Below are 24305 nucleotides of genomic sequence, written 5' to 3'. Positions count from 1 at the left end.
CTGGCCTGAGGACAGGTTCAATAAATATCGGATGGCCAAATGCTCTGACTCATTCCTGTGTCTACAAGAGCTAGGTCAGTGCAGTGCTTTTTTATAGAATGAACGCATAAGAAGCCATCTTTCGGGCACAGCAGAAGAGCAGGGGTAGAGGCAGAAGATGGAGGAGGACTGGAGCCTGTTTTGCTAGCTCAGCCTGTGTAAGGACTACCTTGGGTTGGAGCATGCTCAGAGCAAAAACGTACTGTCACATTGTTCTAGAGGCTGAGGTACAGGGGAAGTGTCTCCCGATCCACCCTACTTGGCTCCCAGGTGGCCATCTTTGCCCTATGCTTCACCAGGTCTTCCCCTGTGCCTGTGTGTAGGGCCCTGGTCTCCCTTATTCCTGTGGTGCATTTATGGGGACAGTTTATGATCAACTAACTAAGCTTCCTGTGTGTTTCTGTGCTATGCCTGCCCCACCTGGTGGTTAGCTGCAGGGCATTTACTCCATTGTTAATATGGTAATTTCCCACCTGCCTGGGCGGAGATCCTTGTGCTGCAGTCAGGTAGATAAGGACTCCCCCAATGCTGAATAAAGTTGTCATTCGGCTGATCTCCTTTCGAATGACCCTGGTCTCTCTATGTCTTCTTTTCAATCTCCAGGCCCTTGCGTTCGGTACAGTGGCGTGCGAACTGTACCGAGGGTGTAACACCAAATCGGGTGTTACAATTGGAGGCACCACTGGGATGATCATTGGCAACTAGACCCATCTGCGAGATCGGGAAGTAGGGATCCCTGAGAGGTTGCCCTCGGGAAGACAGGCCAGCAGGTAAGAAATTGTGCGGCGAGGGTGAATTGGTTATGGGTGCAAGTTATTCTGTTCCTGTGTTAAAGGGCCGGTTAACAGGCCAGTTGTTAGGTCTTTTGGAAAATAAAGGCACCGACATTAAAGTTGAGACAGCACAAGAGATCATTAAGACAGTTTTAGAATTTAGTCCCTGGTTCCTACATGCAGGGGGTTTTAATATTACTGATTGGGAGCAGGTAAAGGCTGATCTTCAAAATGCACTGAAAGAGCGAGGGCCACAAAAATTCCCCATGGCGATATTTTCACTATGGCGCTTGGTCAGAGATGCTCTTCTCAGTGATGATGTTAAAGTGAAAGAGCAATTAAGAGAGTTAAAACAAAACCCTTGAGGAAATTCAGGAAGTAGAATCTGTGAGTTCTATTAAGAGTTTTGAGGAACAGGAAGTTTTAGGAACAGGAAGTAATAGAAAGGATATAGAAGAAGAAGAAGAAATTTTAGAAAAGGAGATCGCACTGATAAGAAAGAAGTTAGAAAAAGAGAAAAGGAAGGAAGCAAACGGAGATGTCTCCATGAGACCTCCCCCGCATAATCCTTGCACTACTGCTTCTGCCCCTATGGACTTAGAGGCAGAGATCCAAGAGATCCGGGACAGATTAAATAATCTAGTTGGAGAGAAGCAGATTTATCCTGTTGTGGAAAAGATAGATCAACAGGGACAGAGGGCCAGGCAACATAACCCTCTGGCCTTTAAGGATATCAAGCAGTTAAAAGAAGCAGTTGTAGACTATGGAGCTCATGCTCCTTTCACTGTAGCTTTATTGGAATCCTTTGCAGAACTCAACCTTATACCCAATGACTGGATGCAGCTTTGCAGGGCTTGTCTTTCAGGGGGAGATTATTTGTTATGGAGAGGTGAAATGCAGGAAAATTGCAAAAAGACTGCAGGCAAAAATGCTGAAGCAGGTTTCCCCCAGAATAACCTTGACATGTTAACTGACAGTTAAAGGACAGTATGCTAGCTTAGAAGCACAGATTGCTTATGATCCTGCAATTTATGCTCAGATAGCTGCAGCAGCCGTTAAAGCTTGGAAAACTTTACCTAACAAAGGATCACGAGAACAGCTTTCTAAGATCCTTCAAGGATCTTCAGAACCTTATTCTGAGTTCATTGACCGCCTTCTACAGGTGGGAAGCCGCATTTTTGGGGATGTGGATTCAGCTATGCCAGTCGTCAAACATTTGGCCTTTGAAAATGCAAGCAAGTTCTGTCAGCAAGTTTTACACCCCCATAGAGATGGAGATTTGAATGACTTTATCCGATTATGCAGAGACATTGATGGCACCCACGTGATGGACCAGGTCATTGTTTCTGCCCTCAAGGAAGGCCAAGGTGGAGCTAGGCCTAGGAATTGTTTTCAGTGCGGAAGGTCAGGACACCTCAAAAGGAACTGCCCTGCTGGTAAAGGAGCTATTAATCAGCCTAGAGGAAATCCAGGTGTTTGCTCAAAATGCCAAAAGGGAGTTCACTGGGCCAACGACTGTCACTCTAAGACGGACAGTCAAGGAAATCTTATCCCCAGGTCAAAAAACAGGGGGAGGGACCTGCCCCGGGCCCCCAAAACACAAGTGTACGGGGCCATGTGCGGAGCAGCAGCTCCCATCAGATTCATTCCTCAGAGAAATGCCTCACTGTCAACGACCTTGTGCGAGGCACCTCAGGAAGTGCAGGACTAGATCTCTGTACCTCTGCCCGAGTAGTATTGACCCCACAAATGGGTGTGCAAGCCTTGGGGACTGGAGTATTTGGACCTATCCCAGAGGGTTCAGTAGGTATAGTTTTGGGTAGAAGTAGTTCTGCGCTCAAGGGAATCAAAATTTTACCAGGAATTATAGACTGTGATTTTACTGGAGAAATTAAAATTATGATTGAAGCTGGTATGGGAGTCCTTGTCATCCCTCAAGGAGCAAGAATAGCTCAATTAGTGCTTTTGCCCATGTTTTGCTCTACTAATCCTTTCTTTAAACAAGAACGAGGAGACAAGGGATTTGGCTCCACAGGATCCCCTGGAGCTTTTTGGGTTTCTAGTTTAGAGAATCGCCCCACCCTTACTTTAACAGTCAATGGGAAAAGGTTCCAAGGCCTTCCTGATACAGGGGCTGATTCTTCAGTGATTGCTAAAAGGCACTGGCCTGCAGCCTGGCCTCTACAGCCAGCCTCTACAACCTAGCAGGGAGTAGGAACGGCCAGTTCTCCAGAATGCAGTACTCAATATTTAAATTGGGAGGACGAAGAAGGCCATAAGGGCATTTTTAAACCATTTGTCCTGGAACACCTTCCTCTTAATTTGTGGGGAAGAGACGTTTTGCAAGCTATGGGAGCAGTTCTGACCACTGAACCTGTGCAGCGTATGCTATCGAGGCAGGGCTTTGTCCCTGGTCAGGGTTTGGGCAAAAATCTGCAGGGGGATGTGCAGATTTTAGCAGACAAGAAAATTATACAACAGTCACCTGGACAGCGTGCAGGGTTAGGAAATTTTTCCTAGGGGCCATTGCAGAGCAGCCAGAAAACATTCCTATAAAATGGAAAACTGAAAAACCTGTTTGGATAGAGCAATGGCCCCTGAGTAAAGAGAAATTACAGGCTGCTCGTACTTCAGTCCAGGAACAGCTAGAAGCAGGACACATAGTGCCATCCACTTCTCCTTGGAATACCCCTATCTTTGTCATTAAGAAAAAGTCTGGCAAATGGAGGTTATTACAAGATCTTAGAGCAGTAAATGATTGCATGGAAATTATGGGGGCAACTCAACCTGGGTTGCCTCAGCCTGTAGGTATTCCTGCAGGATATCATCTTTTAGTTATTGACCTGAAGGATTGTTTTTTCACCATTCCCTTGCATCCAAAAGACTCTGATAAATTTGCTTTCAGTGTACCATCTGTAAATTTCACAGAACCATACAAGCGCTACCAATGGGTAACATTGCCCCAGGGTATGGCCAATAGTTCTGTAATTTGCCAAATGTTTGTGGCATGGGTCATTGCCCCTATTAGGTATAAATATTCTCAACTGTATATAAGTCATTATTTGGATGACATCCTATTAGCTGGACAGGACCCAAAAATAGTCCTTGAGGCTTTTGCTGACTTAAAAGAATGCCTAGCACATGCTGGATTAGTTATTGCTTCTGAAAAAGTGCAATAACAGTTTCCATATCAATACTTGGGGCATCAGCTGTTGCAGACAGGAGTAAAACCGCAGAAAGTTACTCTTCGCCTAGATAAACTACAAACTTTAAATGATTTTCAAAAGTTGCTTGGAGACCTAAATTGGGTCCGGCCCAGTCTGGGAATTCCTACTGGAGACTTAAAACCACTTTTTGACATTCTGCAGGGGAATCCAGACCCAACCTCCTTTCGTGAGTTAACACCTCAAGCAAGACAATGTATTACTTTAATTGAAGAAAAGCTTGCCTCTGCTCATACTAATTATATTGACTATAGTCAGCCACTGCTGTTGATAATTTTCCTCTCCAAGCATAGTCCTACTGGAGTTTTTTGGCAGCAAGGACCCATCCTGTGGGTACATGAACATGTGTCACCTGTAAAAATTGTTATCTCATATCCATCAGCTGTGCTACGTGTTATTCAAAAAGGGTATAAGCTTAGTTTGCAAACTTTTGGAATGTTACCTGATAAGGTTATTACACCTTATACTCAGGCAGAAATTACTTGGTTACAAAATTTTGCTGAAGATTGGACTTTATTTTTATGCACTAATCCCTGCAAGTTAGACAATCATTATCCTTCTGATAAGTTAGTCACCTTCTTTAAAAATTATCCGGTATGTTTCCCTAAAATTATTTCTTTGCAGCCTCTGGCAGGGGCACAAAATGTGTTTACAGATGGATCTTCCACCGGGAAAGCTGTAGTAGCCTCCCCTCCTGATTTTGATATTCAGTCTGTTAATACTAACTCTGCTCAGGTGGCTGAATTGGTTGCTGTCCAGATGGCCCTAGAGAAATATGCTGATATTCCATTTAACCTTTTTACTGACAGTCAGTATATAAGCAAAATTCTTGCACCGTTGGAAACTGCAGCTTATATTGCCTCTGTATCTCGAGTCCAGATGCAGTTATTGGCTATTCAAACTTTGCTTTGGGCCCGATCTGTACCCATTTACGTAGGGCATTTGCGGGCTCATACTGACCTCCCTGGTCCTTTGAGTGAGGGAAATGCTTTGGCTGATCAGCTTACTCGTCAAATTTATGTAGTTAGTCAGGAATCTTATGAAGCTGCAGAAAAAGCTCATAATCGTTTTCATCTCAATGCTGGATCTTTAAGATTTCATTTTAAGATATCTTGAGAGCAAGCCACTAATATTGTTAAAAAATGCTCTCTATGTACAGAACTTTTAACTGTTCCCCATTTGGGAGTTAATCCTCGTGGGCTTGCCCCTAATCATTTATGGCAAATGGATGTCACCCATATTCCTTCTTTTGGGCGCATGCAATATGTTCACGTAACCATGGATACATATTCTCATCTCATTTTTGCCTCAGCTCACACAGGAGAAAGATTACGAGATGTTAAAAGTCATTGTCTCCAGGCTTTTGCCTACATGGGAGTTCCTAAAACTATAAAAACTGATAATGGACCAGCCTATACTAGCACTGGCTTTGCTAAATTTTGTTCTGAGTTTTCAATTTCTCACAAAATGGGTATACCTTATAATCCTCAAGGACAAGCTATAGTGGAGCGAGCTCATCGTAGGCTCAAAGCCTATTTGCATAAAACTAAAAAGGGGGAATATGGTTCCACCCCCAGAGATCATTTATCTTTTATTTTATACATTTAAAATTTTTTGACTGTTGATGCTCAATCTCATACTGCCGCTGACAGACATTGGCGGCCAGATTCTTCCGGGATGCCTCATGTCAAATGGAAGAATCTATCAGATGGCACCTGGCATGGTCCAGATCCTGTACTGGTGTGGAGAAGAGGGGCTGTTTGTGTTTTCCCGCAGGATGCTGACAATCCAATATGGGTACCTGAGCGGCTGGTGCATGCTGTGGATTTTCCTGTCCAGAAGCCTGAAGACAGGACAGAGCCGAGAGATCAAAGAGATTCTGGCTTGTCAACTGAAGAGTTGCGGGATTCCTGAGGAGCTGGCTGCGGTGGTCCGAGTGCCAAGGATTGTTCCTCGCCTGTCTACCCATCTACCCATCCCGTGATATCGGCAGGCACAGCTGTTGCTGCCACAGCAGCTAAAGCTGCTGGATTTTTCATTAGTCAGTCAGTTGCTTCCTGCTAGCACAAAGGATACCTTCTCAGGGCAGGTTGCAAATGCCGTAGCCATTCAAATTGAGCTAAATTTACAAATGAATATTGCAGTTAATTTTGCTCTTGGTTGTGGTTAAAGACCACTGCTAGATGGTTACAGTAATAAGCTTATTGCTGTTATCCACGGACCCTGAGCTGTACAATTTACAAATTGGCTCTTAAAATTATTCTAGTTAGCTTTGCCAGGGTTATTTTCACCAGCGCTGAGACCTTACTTATGGGGCTCCAATTTGGGCAGAATTATTAAGGATTGAGCAAGCACAGTCTCCTTAAGGGATGCTTACATGTGCTGGAGCATCATCTTCATGGTTATGATGCCAGAGCCAAAGACAAGCTCAGGTCAATATTGCCACATGGCAAGTCCTCTTAGCTATTGCCCCAGAGAATCTTTCAGCACGAATCTGGCTGAACTCGGTGATGGATGACTAGTGAGCCAAAGACGGGAAAGGCTTTTGGGGGGCTGCCTCAACCTAAGACAGGAAATGTGTTTTGACCTGGATACTTTCCCATGACGGGTAAGGGGTATTGCCTGACGTCCAATGCCACCCAAGACAGGCCTAGTCATAATTTATACAAAAGGGGGACCTGTAGGGCCCTGGTCTTCCTTATTCCTGTGGTGCATTTATGGGGACAGTTTATGATCAACTAACTAAGCTTCCAGTGTGTTTCTGTGCTATGCCTGCCCCACCTGGTGGTTAGCTGCAGGGCATTTACTCCATTGTTAATATGGTAATTTCCCACCTGCCTGGGCGGAGATCCTTGTGCTGCAGTCAGGTAGGTAAGGACTCCCCCAATGCTGAATAAAGTGTCATTCGGCTGATCTCCTTTCGAATGACCCTGGTCTCTCTGTGTCTTCTTTTCAATCTCCAGGCCCTTGCCCGACTCGCGTTCGGTACAGCGGGGCGCGAACTGTACCGAGGGTGTAACACCAAATCGGGTGTTACACCTGTGTGTGTCTTCACCTCTTGTAAGGGCTCCTCTAATAACCTTGCTTAATCTCCATTGTCTCTGTGATAACTATGTACAAACAGGGGTCAGGGCTTCCACATAGTATGTTAGAGGTTTCAGAAAAATTTTTTTAATGGGGACACAATTGAGTCCATAATGGAACAGAAGGCACTTTCTGTTACCACTCTAGCGAATAGAAAGTGGGCCAAGAGGTTGCATGCTCCCTCCTCTGGGATGATCCTTGGCCTTTTTTTTTTATTGAGAAAAAAAAACTTTCCGCCTCCTCCCAGCCTCCCACTCCTCCTCCCCTTCCCCCACTCCTCTCCCCCTCCCTCTCAAGTCTGAAAAGCAGTCAGGGTTCCCTGCCCTGTGGAAAGTCCAAAGTCCTCCCCACTCCATCCTGGTCTAGGAAGGTGAACATCCAAACTGGCTAGGCTCCCACAAAGCCAGAACATGAAGTAGGATCAAAACCCTGTGCCATTGTCCTTGGTTTCTCATCAGCCCTCATTGTCCGCCATATTCAGAGAGTCCGGTTTTATCCCCTGCTTTTTCAGTCACAGTCCAGCTGGCCTTGGTGAGCTCCCAATAGATGAGCCCCACTGTCTCCGTGGGTGGGTGCACCCCTCTTGGTCCTGACTTCCTTGCTCGTCTTCTCCCTCCTTCTATTCCTCATTGGGACTTTAGGAGCTCAGTCCAGTGCTCCAGTGTGGGTCTCTGTCTCTATCTCCATCCATCGCCAGATGAAGGTTCTATGGTGATATGCAAAATATTCATCAGTATGGCTATAGGATAGGATCATTTCAGGTTCCCTATCCTTAGCTGCCCCAGGAACTAACTGGGGACCTTGCCTTGGGCACCTGGAAGCCCCTCTAGGTCCAAGTCTCTTCCCAACCCTAAGATGGCTCCCTTAATTAAGATATGTGCTTCCCTGCTCCCCTATCCAACCTTCCTTTATCCCAATCATCCCGTTGCCCCAAGTTCTCCCCATCCTACCCTTCTCACTTTTCTCTCCCCATCTCCTCTTACCCCCCTCCCACCCCACCCTTAAGATCCCGATTTTTTGCCTGGCAATCTTGTCTACTTCCCCTACCCAGGAGGATAGCTATATGTTTTTCTTTGGGTTCACCTTCTTATTTAGCTTCTTTAGGATATCAAATTATAGACTCACTGACCTTTATTTATGGCTAGAAACCAATTATGAGTGAGTACATCCCATGTTCATCTTTTTGGGTCTGGGTTACCTCACTCAAGATAGTATTTTCTATTTCCATCCATTTGCATGCAAAATTTGAGAAGTCATTGTTTTTTACCGCTGAGTAGTACTCTAATGTGTATATATTCCACACTTTCTTCATCCATTCTTCCATTGAAGGACATCTAGGTTGTTTCCAGGTTCTGGCTATTACAAATAATGCTGCCTTCGTTGACGCTAAGCAATCATCCTGGAAATATCTCTGATCTTGCCACGAGGGGGAGACAGAGCGCCTAGCAGGAGCTCCACCTGCTCTATTGCAGGAAGCTGCTCTGTCCTGTCCAGTCCTGTCTGCCACTAGCCTCAGATGGAGACTACAGCCTGGGAGCCAACAGAATGGTATAAAAAGATCTATCTGGCCTGTGCATTGCAAGTCCCGGATGAGGGAGGATTTAATTCTTTTCTCTGCTGTAACAGAATGTCACAGTCTAGAAATTTTATAAACAAAAGAAGATTGTTTGGCCCACAGCTCTGGAGGCTGGAAGGTCTGAAGGCATGGTGCTAGTCTGATGAAGCCTCTGTGCTTTGTCACAAAGGGACAGAAGGGCACAGAGAGGCAGACACTCAAGGGAGGGCTCTCTGCTCCAGCAATCCAGGCTCAGTAACTCACTCCTGTAATTACCACCAGAATAATGGTGTCAATCACCTCTTAGAGGTTCCGCCTCTTCTTTTTTATTTTCCTTTTTGAAACAGGGTTTCTCCGTGTATCCCTGGCTGTCTTGAAATTCACTCTTTAGATCAGGTGGGCCTCAAACTCAAAGATACCTACCTCTGCCTCAAGTGTTGGGAGTAAAGTTGTGCACCCAGCAGGGTCCCACCTCTTAAGACTGTCACGATGGTAATTCAAACTCAGCATGGACTTTACAAAGGCCATCTAGCGTGGTGGGTGTTCTGAGCCTCTTCATTCTGTAGAACTCCATTCTCCAGCCACTGTCCATCTCTGCCATTGGGGGCAGGACTGTGTGCAGAGCCCCACATCTGTCCCTAGGCTCCAGCTGTTAGGAATGAAGCAGTGGCCAGGGCTTCCTGTGTGCCCTCCTTGCTTTCTGTTCATGGGGCTTTTTTTTCCCCTTCCTCCAAGCTGGGGTATGAGTCTCAGATAGGATCAGGATTATCTGGTAATACTTAATGAAGGGCCTCCTGGTACTTGTGCAGTTTCTTAAGCTCCTCCTATCCGGCTGAGGGGATGATGGAGATCAGCACCTGCCTCTGCCCCACACCCTGTGGTGGTAGTGCGTAGGGGGCTCCCCTCCACCCCACCCCAGCATTGGCCAGCTTACAAGGGCTTGCTGTTGTAGCTGTGCTCAGGGTACAGCCCTGATGGAGCCTTTCTGTCTGACCTAGGAGAATTCATCTTCCTTAACTGCTTTAAGGGAGAGCCAGGCTGTGCCTCCCTCCTGTTACTGAAGTGAATGCTGTGGACAGCGTAGTCTGAAGGCCATCAAAGGCACTTTCGACTCTGTCTCCATAGCCCAGCCCCTACTTCGCTGTGCACAGTGAAGCCACCTAATTTCTAGATAGCCCTTTGGGAAATTAATGGAACATAAAGGAATCTTTCTGACATTTCAACATTTTTTATAAATAACCCAGGTAAAAGCCACTGTTCTCTTTTGGCATAAACTTTATGTAGGTCACAGTTTGCAGGGATATAGAAAGCTGTGTGTGACCCAGGTTTCATACAAAGCAGGGTTTCCTGTGATACCTGACCTGGGGGGTCAGAGGTTGGAGAGCTGCCATGACAACCGAGGATTTTCACCTTCCCAGAGGCCTTGCTTCAGGCAATGGAGGCAGGGGTCCAGAGAGCTCCTAGGAAGCTGCTGAGTTGTCCGGGGGCCTCTAGAGGCTTCATCCAGTTCCCTTGCTCATACTCCCTGGACCTGCTGTTCCTGGAGAATGACAGTGGCCCCATCGCCTTTACATGTCTGGTCTCATGACTTCCCTCTCAATGACAGACTGGATTCCAGAACAGACCCTGGAGGGGATAACAGGATACTAGATTGTGACATCCATGGCCGTGGAAGGACTTGCTCCTTCTGAAGTTTCCCCTCCTTGGAAGGAGTCCACGGGCAGGCAGAGGGTAAGAAAGGCACAAGGCAGTGTTCATGCCTAGATGATGGGGAAGACTCAGACTCTATTGTAGAGGAAGAGCTAAGAAGTCAGGACCTTCGGAGAGAGAAAAAATGGGTGGAGGGGGGAACATGAGTTCTGAAGGCTGGCCAGCTGGCTGCACGCTAGCCTGATTTCTTCCCAAAAATGTCCTTGGTCCCTTTCTTCTCTTCCTCCCTACTCCTCCTCCCCCCCCCTCCTTTCCTCCCTTGCCCCCCCCCCCCTTCCCTTTCATCAGCATAGGAGGTCTTAGATGTTACCCTGCATTTTTTGAGCAAAGTGTGATCAGTGGTCCTCCTTCCCTTTCCCCCAACCCTGCTACCACGGACTCCCTTGTGACCTCACCACCCTTTGCAGTCTCACCCTTTTCCATTTGTCGTGTGTCCTTTTGGCTGCCCTTCACCCTTTTTCATCACCTGCTTTTATCTTCATTTAGTCTCCTTTTTAGTTTGTTAGGTGATACCCATGTAGGACCAGCCATGACAAGCTCAATAGAGTCCTGAGTCTCAGTAGTTTACCCTAAGGCATTACCTGGTTCCAAAAAAGACCACAAACTGAGATCACCCAGGAACAGATCATCCATAGGAAATTCCTACCATTGTAGATAGGAGCACCTTCCAGCACACACTGGTAGCTTTTCACCAGGACACCCCTAGACAAATGTCAGCCAATCAGGGGTCCTGGACCTTAGAAATCCCTCACCCCCATCTACTATAAAAGCCCAGCTCTAACTGACCTCGGGACTCTCTGATTACTCCAATACTTTGGACACATGAAGAGACCGAGTTTGCAAACTTGTGTAAAAATAAGGCTCTTTGCTTTTACGTACAGGACTTGGTCTCCTAGTTGGTTTTGGGGGGACTCCATGATCTGGGCATAATAACCTGTACCTTTCCTTCTCCTTGTGTGTGTGTATGTGTTTGTGGTATGCGTGTGTGTGGGAACATGAGTGTTGGTTTGGTGCATGTGAACACATATGTGTGTATGTGTAGAGGCTGGATGATGATGTCAAGGGTCTCCCCAGTCACTCTTCCCCCTTATTCTTTGACGCATGATCTCTCAGTCAAACTCAGAGCTTGCTCATATGGTTGCTCTTGCTAGCCAGCTAGCTTTGGGGATCCCCTGTGTCTGCCTTCTGGACTGGGAGTGCCGGTGGGATACCACACCCACATGCCATCTATATGGGCACCAGAGATCTGAACTCTGACCCTCTTGCTTGCACAGCTAGTGTTTTAATGCAGAGCCTTCTTTATCACCCCTGGCCCGGCTTCATGACTAGACTGGCCTCAGTTTCCTAGTTTAAGAGCTAGTCAATACTCATCTATCTTAGAGTTATTCTGAGCATCTAATGAGAGAGTGGTGCATGCAGGTAATGTTGTTTATACAAATTAAAATGTGGAAACAACCTAAATTCATATCAAAAGGGAAATAGCTAGATTAATGATAGAAATCTATGACACAGAATACTATACAACAGGTAAGAAAATCAATGGAGGGCCAGTGACATGGCTCAGCAGGTAACAGCACTTTTTGCCCAGTGATACAAATCTAATGTCCTGAACTCAATTCTCAGAACCCAAGTAAAAGTAAAAGGAGAGAATCAATCCCACAAAGCTGTTCTCCGAATTTCACATGGATACATACCCATAGATACACATGGTCTACGCACTCATAGATACACATCATACACACATGCATGTATACATACATAAACACACTAACATACAAATAATAATTTTGAAAAAAAATTGATCAACAGTATTAATCAGAAAGATCTCAATGGCTAAAGCTATTTGCATAGTACCAATGCCAAGAAAACCACTTTCAGTGATGGGCACTTGCACAGCTTTCTTAGGGCTTTCTTAGTAGGCAGCACCCCTGGCTACCTGTCTCTCACACTACTACAGGGTGAAAGTACTTGAGGTTCTGCCAGTTTGAATGTGAGGTTACCAAGCATTGTTGGAGTTCACATTTGTCGTGGTCTTTGTGAAAACCAGTGTGGTTTGACACCATTTGTGTTTATAGTCTGGACAATTTAACACATTGACTAAAAGTATTTACCTTTAGTTGCTTTAAAGAAGTCAGAGAAACACTGGCTAAGTGGTCAGATTGTTCCGGAAGACAAAGCAACTTAAGGAAGCAAAGATCTCTTTGTCTCAGGGTTTGAGAGAGTTAAGTTGTGGTCATCTGACTTCAGGTTCAGGGCCTGTGCTGAGGCAGCACACTGTGGGGAGGATGTGTGGAGGGGGATGTGTGGAGGGGGATGTGTGGAGGAGGGGGATGTGTGGAGGGGGATGTGTGGAGGAGGGGGATGTGTGGAGGAGGATGTGTGGAGGGGGATGTGTGGAGGAGGGGGATGTGTGGAGGGGGATGTGTGGAGGAGATTTTGAAGTGAGTGGCCACCAGGAAGCATTGTGATAGACTAAGGGCCCAGGAACCAGATATTCCCCTGGACCACCCCAGTGACCTACTTCTTCCAGCTAGGTCCTCCCTCCTGTTTCTAGAACCTCCCCAAAACAGTATCAGTGCTGGGTACAAAGCCCCCAATGCATGTCTCAGGGGCAACCGTCTGTGTAACAGACCAGCTTAGGGCAGAGGACACTGTTTTGAATCATTGTTTCAAAGAGATTTCATGCTGCCAGGAGTGTATAGCAGAGGGTCTTCATACCAAGGAGGACCAGAGAGTGGGTGGAAGCAGAGGCTGTGATCTAACACTGAAAGGCCTGCCCCATCCAAAGGCTCCACAGCCTTCTAAAATGGCACCACCAGCTGAAGACCAATTGCCCAGAATATGAATCAGTGAAGGATATTCTAGATTCAAACCATAATGGGACACTTCATGTTAAACATAGCAGGGTAACCATGTGGCTTAGTGTCCTTACCCTCCTTCAGATGCTGTCGCCCTTAGACAGAGTGCCAAATTCACAAACATCATTTCCTCGGGAGACCCTGAGGAGGGTCATTGAGCTGATGTGATTGGCTAAGCCCTCAATGAGCCTTCTGCAGAGGCAGCAGCTCAGACCGCACTGGCCTCCATTTTCCCTGGTGACCTCTCACAGCCGAGTTATTTAAGCTCCTTGGACCTGACAGCTCCATCTTAAAACTGATAAGAAAGCAATTCCCGGCAGCCCTCGGAAGAGTAGGCAAAGGAAACTTCAGGCTTAGTGGCTTACTTCTCTCATGGGCTCAGGCAGACGTGGCAAGCATGAGTGGGGTGGTGCAGGCAGTGAAGAACTATCAGGGAAGCAGGGCTGACCCGTAAGCACACACCTATCCTTCGACCTTTTCTGCTTGTGACAACCCCTCTACAGGGGAAAATCCATCCTCGTTAGACAGGTGTGTTACAGAATATTTCACTTAGTTACAAGGCCACACTCAGGAGCACCTAGGGTGTGTGCATGTGCATTTATGTACATGTGTGTACAAGCTCGCATGTTTGTGCATGGTGTTGTATGTGCATGTACAGTCTGTGTGCATGTGTATATGTGTGTATGCATGTGTGGTGTGTACGTCATTTGTGTGCATTTGTGATATGTATGTGGGTGTGCATGTGCGTGTGTACATGTGTGCTTGTGGTGTGTTAGTGTGTATGTGTAGTGTATGTGTACATGTGTGCGGTGTGTGCATGTGTTGTGCACGTGTGTGGTGTATGTGTATATATGTAAATATATACATGTGTGTGGTGTGTATATGCATGTGGGTATGGTGCTTGTGTCTGGGGTCTGCAGTGGGAGAAGATGAAGCTGAGAGCAGGAGATGGAGGATAGGAAGGGACTGGAAGGGACTGGAAGGTGCCGAGTGTCAGCTGTTCTTTTCTTTAGCAAGCAGCCCTCTGCCCCCAACCCCATAGTCCAACAGTGAGTTTCTTTCTGTCAAGAGTCAACACAACCTCCCAGCTCCTGTTTGCACTGTCGTTATCAATATCATAATATTGTCTAAGCGCTTAGCTCAAAACCAAGACAAAATCCCCCTCCCCTCTCTCTTAAGCCCCTCCCTTCTGTCCACTGGACTGTATCGGAGTCCTCTTCAAGGGTGGTGAATACCAGACATTCTTCTGTGTCTACTTTTCACCTTATTCAGAACCTGCATCAGTTGCAGCCAGCAAGAGGGAATGGAAGGACAGACAGGAATTTCTCTAGATGGTCCTGTCATCTTTTCCTACCTGGATCCAAATGGGATCATCAAGGGCAGGGTTCTGGTTGGTACTGCAGTGGACATACTTATTACACTCTCAATAGACCCCTAGATAAAAAGTGCACAGAACGTTGGATTGTTGGACAAACATGTCACCACTGTGCACTGACCTGTCCTAAGTCCTGCCTCTCTCCTATGATGCTAGATAAGCAGATACCACACCCTTCACCTAACCTGCCTTGGTGCAGGTGGGAAGCACAAACTCTCCTAGAAGGCAGGAGAAATAGAGACTCCTCTCAGGAGCCTGGGACCTGCTTTTCCCTGTGTCCAGGAAATAGTGCCCTGAAACCTGGTGAGAGAAGCCCACCTTTGAAAGAGTCTTTCTGGTTCCCCTTCAGTTGTATTCCTTCTCCTAGGGAATCTGAACAACTGCAGCAGTATCCCTCTCGTTTAGTCAGGCTCGGGCTACTGAGCACCTTGGAACTTTCTGGTCAAGTGCTATTGAGGCTACTTCTAGCACAAGCATCCCTTCCCTTGTCATTACTGTCAGGGGTGGACCATACTGGGGGGGTACCCTACAGCTCAGACAGGTGCCAAGTAGCTGTAGGGGTCTATATCAAGCTTGCCTGTGTGTGATCATGGATCCCCATATGTGCATGTGAGGCCATAGAATGTAGTTTTTTTTTTTTTTGGTTTTTTCGAGACAAGGTTTCTCTGTGGTTTTGGAGCCTGTCCTGGAACTAGCTCTGTAGACCAGGCTGGTCTCGAACTCACAGAGATCCGCCTGCCTCTGCCTCCCGAGTGCTGGGATTACAGGCGTGCACCACCACCGCCCGGCTTAGAATGTATTTTTTAATTTGTATTTATTTAAGTTATCTATCAATCTGTCTATCATCTATCTATCTATCTATCTATCTATCTATCTATCTATCTACCTATTTTGCTTTTACATCCAGGCTGCAATCCTCCTCCCCACCTCTTCCCAGTTTGTGCCCCCATCTTCAAGGCCTGTGCAGCCTTCCATTGCCCTTGCTTTCACCTTTTCTAAGGTGCTTAACAGTTCTGCTTCTGTCCCCTGCTTCCTACGTTCATACCACCACTGACCCATTTGCCTCCACGCCTTTCCTGGCACGCTGGAATGTTTATGAATCCAAAGGGGCACTTTCTCTCTTAAGTTTCTTTGCCAGGGATCATGAGAAACATCCTCTTCTTGTATTCATCTGCCCCCTCTATGCCTTCTGCTCATCCATTCTCATCTTCACACCTCCAGACCTGTGTTTTCAGCCCAAGCTAATACTGTCCTTCTCCACGACCCCTTGCTGCATTATGGGGGACAGGGAGCCAAAAGCAGTCTTGTGGAGAGCTAGTCTGTTGTTCAGGAGCAGACGGCTGATGTGAGTGACAGAGACTGTGAGTCTCAGAGTGCAGGAGTGCCCCCAAAGTGCCAGCAGCAGGACTGTGGGTCTCAGGTGAGTCTGTGGAGCTCCTCCGCGAGAGTCCAATGAGTCTAGTCTGTAATGAAAAGACAATGAAGATGATTGGAAGACAGCATGGCAAACCTCCAGAGAGGAGAGGTGCCAAAGAGGAAGTTTCCAATCAGGTTGGTGACTTCATCCCTTGCTGCCAGGTTGATTGTAGGGAAGTGGGCACTTGGCTGTCAGAAAGGCACAACAGAATAGCTTGTGTTCCAGAATTTTTGAGCCTACTCTGGTTTGTTGCTGGCAGTTTTCTCTGTCCCTGCTACTGTTGTAGTCTCAGCCAGGGCTTTGGTTGTCATTGGTTGCCCCTCCCATCCCGTCACCATGAATTCTCCCTCTCTAGGTGTGTGTGTGTGTGTGTGTGTGTGTGTGTGTGTGTGTGTGTGTGTGCATGCATGCATGCTTTTGTGTGTACCATATGTCAATGACTGGGGGCCTTCTTCATTCAATTTTCACCCTATTTTTGAGGCAGGCCTTTCAATGCATTTGGAGCTCGCCAGTTCAATAGGTCCAAGGATTCTCTTGTCTCTACTTCCCCTATGTTGGGATTACATGCACTCTTGGTTTTAGTACATGGGTTCTGGGGCTTAAACTCAGGTTTTCTTGCTCTCAAGGCAAGCCAACCACTATTAGTACTGAGCTGTCTCCCCAGCCTTCTAGTTTCATATTTAAACTATAAGCTGACAGCCTAAATTTTCCTCCAGCTCTAAGCTCCAGGCTCATGCCCCTCGCTGCCCAGGTTTTGGATGCTGTTATATTTATTTCTGACTTACTCCTCAGCCTCCACTATACTCACATGTCACTGCCGAGCAGAACCTGAGCTGCTCAACAGGGTAATCACTATCTTTCAGCTCGCTGTCCTACAATACATAGGAACTTGTCAGTTAAAGTGTGAATTAGACTTCTAATAGAGAGGCATGGAGTTTCCAGACAAAACAGCCACAGATGTTTCTAGAATGACTCCTGTTTTCTAAATTCTCATGGGCAAAAGCTTGTGATAGTGAAGATTTGAAAGCAACACGGGAATGACTAATACAAAAAAGACTCACTGAGCTGGGTGTGGTGACTTGCACCTGTAGTTATATTTGGGAGGCTGAGGCAAGAGGATTGTCACAAGTTTCAAGCCGGCTTGAACTACATGGTAAGTTTCAGTATAACTTGAACCAGAGAATAAGATCCTGTTTCAACGAACCAGTTAACCCACCCACCAACCAAAAGACCATCTCAGAGCATTCCAGAAGAGTGTACTCAAATCCAGTACTGCTACCTTTGTGTCTCTGACTCCTATCAGCTTTCAGTGCCTCCAGTCCCGATGCTAGATGGATTTCCTCATTGAGAAAGCTGCTATCCTCTATTCTCAGCCCCAACCAGAGAGTTCAAGAGAGCTTGTGGTTCAAAAGGATGTGAAGAATCCTTATTTTATCCCTGATGGCAAGTAGGGGCATAAGAAAATCATGTAGGACCCTTGTTTACTCTCTAGTTAGGTTGTTTCTCAATAGGATATGGAAGAACCAAGGAGAGAGAGAGAGACAATGTGGACCAGCAGACAGGAGTCTGTTGATCTGAGTTCACATCAAAAAAGTGAAAATCAGAACTAATACCAATACTCCTCAAATCGTTTCACACAATAGAAACAGAAGGAACACTGCCAAACTCTTTATGAGGCTACAATTACTCTGATACCCATAAAGACATTACTAAGAATGAGAATTACAGACAAATCTCACTCATGAACATTGATGCAAAAATACTCAATAAAATACTGGCAAATCGAATCCAAGAACACATCAGAAAAATCATCCACCATGACCAAGTAGGCTTCATTCCAGAGATGCAGTAATGGTTCCACATGCAAAAGATCTCTCAATGTAATCCACCATATAAACAAACTGAAAAAAAGAAACCACCACATGATCATCTCATTAGATGTTGAAAAGCCTTTGACTAAATACAACACCCCTTCTTGATGAAGGTCTTGGAGACAGCAGGGATACAAGGAACATACCTAAACATAGCAAAAGCAATATACAGCAAGCCAACAGCCAACCTCAAACTAAATGGAGAGAAATTCCCAGTGATCCCACTGAAATCAGGAACAAGACAAGGTTGTCCACTCTCTCCATATCTATTCAATATAGTATTTGAGGTTCTAGCTAGAGCAATAAGACAATAAAAGGAGATCAAGAAAAAAATCAGAAAAGATGAAGTCTAATTCTTACCATTTGCTGATGATATGATAGTTTACATAAGCAATTCCAAAAATTATACCAACGAACTTCTACAACTCATAAACACTTCCAGGAATCTAGCAGGATACAAGATTAACTCTAAAGAATCAATAGCCCTCCTTTACACAGATGATAACTGGGCTGAGAAAAAAATCAGAGAAACATCACCCTTTACAATAGCCACAAATAGCATAAAATATCTCAAAGAAGCTCTAACCAAACAAGTGGAATTCCTGTATGACAAGAACTTTAATCTTTGAAGAAAGAAATTGAAGAAGACACCAGAAAGCGGAAAGATCTCTTACGCTCCTGGGTAGGTAGAAGTAACATAGTAAAAATGGCAATCTTACCAAAAGCAATCTACAGATTCAATGCAGTGCCCATTAAAATCCCAGCAAATTCTTCACATTGTTCAAAAAAAAAAAAACAATACTCAACTTCATATGGAAAAACAAAACACCCAGATATCACGTACAACAAAGGAACTTCTGGAGGCATCACAACCCCTGACTACAAACTACTACAGAGCTATAGTACTGAAAACAGCCTGGTATTGGCATAAAAACAGACAGGAGGACCAATGGAACCAAATTGAAGACCTGGATATCAACCCACACACCTACAAACACCAGATTTTTTGACAAAGAAGCAAAAGATATAAAATGGAAAAAAGAAAGCATATTCAACAAATGGTGCTGGCATAACTGGATATCAACATGTACAAGAATAAAAATACATCCATATCTATCACCATGCACAAAACTCAATGGACCAAAGACCTCAATATGAAACCAACCATACTGAACCTCAAAGAAGAGAAAGTGGGAAGTACCAGTTGAACACATTGGCACAGGAGACCACTTTCTAAATATAACCCCAGTAGCACAAACATGGAGGGAAACAGTTAATAAATGGGGCCTCCTGAAACTGAGAAGCTTCTGTAAAGCAAAGGATATGGTCAACAAGACAAAACAACAGCTTACAGAATGGGAAGAGATCTTCACTAAGCCCACATTGGACAGAGGGCTAATCTCCAAAATATACAAAGAACTCAAGAAATTGGTCATCAAAAGAACAAATAATCTAATAAAAAATGGTATACATACCTAAACAGAGAACTCTCAACAGAGGAATCTAAAATGGCTGAAAGACACTTAAGGAATTGTTCAACATCCTTAGACATCAGAGAAATGCAAGAAAAAAAAAAACAACTCTGAGATTTCACCTTACACTTGTCAGAATGGCCAAGATAATAATCACTGATGACAACTTATGCTGGAGAGGATGTGGGGTAAAGAGAACACTCTTGCATTGCTGGTGGGTGAGCAAACTGGTACAACCACTGCTTTGGCAATCAGGATGGTGATTTCTCAGAAAATTAGAAAACAGCCTACCTCAAGACCCAGCAATACCACTTTTGGGTGTATATCCAAAATGTGCTCAACTATGTTCATAGCAGCATTATTTGTCATAGCCAGAACCTGGAAACAACCTAAATGCCTGTCGACTGAAGAATAGATAAAGAAAATGTAGTACATTTACACAATGAAGTACTACACAGAAGAAAAAAAATGAGGTCTTGAAATTTGCAGGCAAATGGATGGATCTAGAAAGCATCATATTGAGTGATGTAATCCAGACCCAGAAAGACAAATACAATATGTACTCACTCATAAGTGGCTTTTAGACATAAAGCAAAGAAGAATCAGCCTTCAATTCACAATCCAAGAGAACACAGACAACAAAGAAAACCTTAAGAGAGACATACATGGATCTAATCTACATGAGAATTAAAAAAGACAAGATCTCCTGAATAAATTGGGAGTGGGGGTAATCATGGGAGAAGGTAGAAGGGGAGGTGGGAGAAAGGGAGGGGAGCAGAGAAAAATATATTTCTCAATAAAAACAATAAAAAAGAATAAAGAAGGAAAACATAAAAAAGGTGAAAACCCACACATGCAGCTATCCTGTGACTATTCACCTAGACTCTCACCTGGTCCTCACTGTTCAGTCTATGGGTGGTCAAAAGTTCTGCCCGGAACGAGGATTCTATGGTGAAAATGTGATACTGTGGCCATCTCATTAGGGGCTGTGGGAGGCTCCTGCCCAGCCCATGGATGGTTTTAAGAGCAGAATTCCTGGGTGACAGGCGGTCATGCTCAGCAATGAATCTTGGACTGGGGGTGGTGGGAGGAAACTCTTGCCGGGACCTTGCTGTTAGTTATATCTCTGCACTCTCCCAGAAATGGACTGTCTCAGTCACACCATGGATCATTTCTCCTGGGAAGCAACGGTGAGCCCCATTTCTGATAAGAAGATGTTGAAGGACAGGTTTTCCCTGATGCTGGAAGTCACAGGATGAGAAGTGGTTTTGACTGTGAGTTCAGAGTTGCCGCTTGCTCGTGGGGCACCTGAGTGCACATTAGAGGAGCATCAGCCTGTTTTATGGAGACTGCAGCGTGTCTCTGGATAACTACTTTTGTGCAGTGCAGAACTTGAACAAATGTACTCTGTGGCTCTGCTCAGGCCTGAATCCTAGTCCTGTGCTCTCCCAAGAATCCTGGGCCACTTCCTGCTGGGTAGGAGCAGCAGATGGCTTGATTTAGCCCCTCTGCTGCTCCCTGCAGACAATCCTTCGATTTGGGTGAGCAGTTGAGAATCATAGAATCAGAGGACAACTGAATCACCCCTTATTCTGCAAGAGTTGGAAACTGACAACCAGGAGGTGGCAGTGATAGCCCAGCACACATTCTGAGTCCCAAAGAGTGGTTAACTCAGGAAGATATGGTCCTGGTCAAGGCCTCAGACTCCCTGTCCATACCCTGGGGCCATATCTGGTAGCACCAGCATCCAGGTTGTCTGCAGGCCCTGTGATGGGATATGAAACTTTTTCTTTCTGTGATGCTGACAGTCTCCTCATCCTTAGCAGTCACCCCAGTTTTTTCTCCAGACACCTTGCAGGAAATTTGACAAATGGCTTCTTTCTAGCGGGTTTTATCCCAGGGGTACAGCCACCTCTAGGGATTGGAGGAAAGTGTCATTTCCCAGGCCACACTGAATGAGACATCTCCTCTCTGCCCCCTAGCTGGTCCTCTGTATGCCAGCACAGATAGATCATTCTTTAAGGACTCAGTCCTGGGTCACCAGAGCTGCTGGTAAGTGACATGCTCAGACTTTCTGACCACTGGGTTATTCAGCCAGAGCTGGCACAGGCTGCAGAGACCTGAGCTAGATGGTGGTGGTGGTGGAGAATGATTGGGGGTCCCAAAAATGGGTTGGGCACAGAATCATAGATAATATGGCCCCACAGTTGTTAAGCGGTTCTCCAGCTTTCTGCCTATGCCAGCCTACTTGGTGCTCACACTCACCTACCTTCCCTGGATCTGGTTGAGCTGCAAGGTTGGAACAGAAACAGGTCCCAGGACTCTAGATGCCTATGCTCCCATTCTCTACCCGGATCATAATTCCAGCCACAAACTTATCTAGAGGAGGGAGATCCTTCTCTTCCCTTTACCTTTTCAACCCATGCCCTGCTGGTGACCTGGGTTTATGGGAGCACCTATCTCTTCCACAACTGCAGCCACCTTATTACTATGAAATTACACCAACCTACCCTGTAATAGGCAGGACTATTTGGCTCTGATGTTTTTATAGCCCCTTCACACTCTGCCAATACCTGCTCAGGAACCTGGCCTCTAAGGAACTCCCTGTCTGCCCAGAAGGCAGAGGTGAGTAGGACATTGGCAGAGATCAGGTCCCACGGGACTGTGGGAATAATCCAGAAATGTGCTGTTTGCTTCCTTAGATCCAGAAGGAGTCATTACCTGCTTTGAGTCCTGAGTCCAGCCTGTAGGAACAACACAAGACTTTCCAGGCAGACAGAGAAGGAAACATTTCCCAGTCACTGCACAGTGGTGTCCATCCCTGCCCTAACCAGCCTCCAAAGGTCCCTGTTTAGCCCAGAAGGTACTTGAATTTTGTATGAGGGTACAGATACTGCCTCCATGATGCAATTTCATAGCATCTTGGTGCTCTGGTCTGGGCTACCAGGCTGGAGGAGGGAGGGGCTGACTGCATGGGGATCCTCAGCCTTGCTGTTTAGTTCAGCAGATTTCTATATTGGGTTCCAGGACTGCAGGTATCTCACTCTAGCCCTGCCTAGTTGTACAACTCAGAGCAACTGCTCAGTATCTCTATGTCTCAGCAAGGTGCTCTGTTGCTACCAGACCCAAACTACTTACCACACCAGGAACCAATGAGCTGAGTTGTGCTATATATTCTTGCAATGTCCTCTACACTTGTGTCTTGTGACTTAGAACATTCTGGAAGAGGGAAGTTGGTGGTTCCTATTGGCTCTTGTGATATGTAGACCTGCTTTTACCTGCTTTTATAACATGGGCCAAAGGGAGTTTGTTCTTGTATCCTGGCTTTTCTTTCTTGTTGCTATGATAGAACAGGTAGAAAAAGTAATTTATAGGAACATTTATTTGGTACAGTTCTGAAGCCTAGGTCCAAGGTCTAGAGAACACATCTATTGAAAATGATCATATTACCCAGAAGGGTAAGATAGTGGGTGGGAGCAAGAGGATAGTGGGAATTCATTTTATACCAAATTCAGTCTTGTAATGAAAATCCCATTCTCATGATGGCTAGCTCATTCTTACTATGGCTACACCACTCCCTTGATTACAAGCCCAATTTTGTAGTAGCTGGCCTACTCTCTTGATAGAAAATCCACTTCCTAGTGACTAGGCTACTCTTACGATGGCCTTCCCATTCTTTTGATAACTGGTCCACCTCCCAAATAAAATTGCTCCATGAAGGAAGGCAGAGCCCTCATGACCTAGTCACCTCTGCTTACTCTTTTTTGTGTGTGTGTGTTGGGGCTTGAGTTTATAACATAACAACTTTGGTGGGGGGCACATTCAACCCTTTGCTTCCTGGCACTCCCCTTACATCAGCTTATATCTGGCTCCTACTTTAGTACTCCCTCCTCCCCATTATTTTTCTCTCTTGGTGTTTAAAATGAACTTAGATACCACCCATGTTTAGAAACTCATCAGCCACTGTCCCTTGTCGGTCTCCTCCCTAAGCATATGCCTTTAGAAGTGGCTTGTATTACCCCAAGAGGTGGGACGGCCATCATGAGAGTGGAGTAGTTTTTGAGAGACTGGGCTAGCCACCAGAAGGCTGAGTTTGGCATAAAATGGATTCCCTACTGTTCCCCCATTTCTCATCTTTTCTGGCTTCCCTCACCTCACTCCCATTGGTATTCTTGAAACTTTGTCCAGCAAACATCTCTCACTGTGATCACAATGTTCTCTAGGTTGTTATATCCACAGATACTTTCCAGACTTTTCTTTTCTTTTATAGAAACCCTTCTCTTTATTTCACACAAGTATCCCAACTCTCCTGTTCACTCTCTGGAATTTTGTCCTCTGTCTATACACGGGTAGAATCAAGTATGATGGAAAGGAAGAAAAAAATTAAGAAGGCATGAGAATGCAAAGGAGCCAGCCCCTTAATCCATCCTGAGTCTGGCCGAAAGCTCTTGCTAGCTGAGAATCAAGAATTCCAGCACAGAGGATGTGGGGTAAAGGGAACACTCCTCCATTGCTGATGGGAGTGCAAACTGGAACAGCCCCTTTGGATATAAGTATGGTGATTTCTCAGAAAATTAGGAAACAACCTATCTCAAGACCCAGCAATACCACTTTTGGGTATATACCCAAAGGATGCTCAATCATACCACAAGGACATGTGCTCAACTACATTCACAGCAGCATTGTTTGTCATAGTCAGGACCTGGAAACAACCTAAATGCCTGTCAACCGAAGAATGGATAAGGAAAATGTGGTATGTTTACACAATGGAGTACTATACAACAGAAAAAATAATAACAACTTGAGATTTGCAGGCAAATGGATGGATCTAGAAAACATCATATTGAAAGAGGTAACCTAGACCCAGAAAGACAAATAAATATGTACTCACTCATACGTGGCTTTTAGACATAAAACAGAGAAGAAT

Source organism: Microtus oregoni, unplaced genomic scaffold (genome assembly GCF_018167655.1).
Source record: "Microtus oregoni isolate MIOR12 unplaced genomic scaffold, Mior012 000014F_ref0000157, whole genome shotgun sequence".
NCBI classification, from domain to species: Eukaryota; Metazoa; Chordata; class Mammalia; order Rodentia; family Cricetidae; genus Microtus; species Microtus oregoni.
This window is presented reverse-complemented; position numbering follows the sequence as displayed.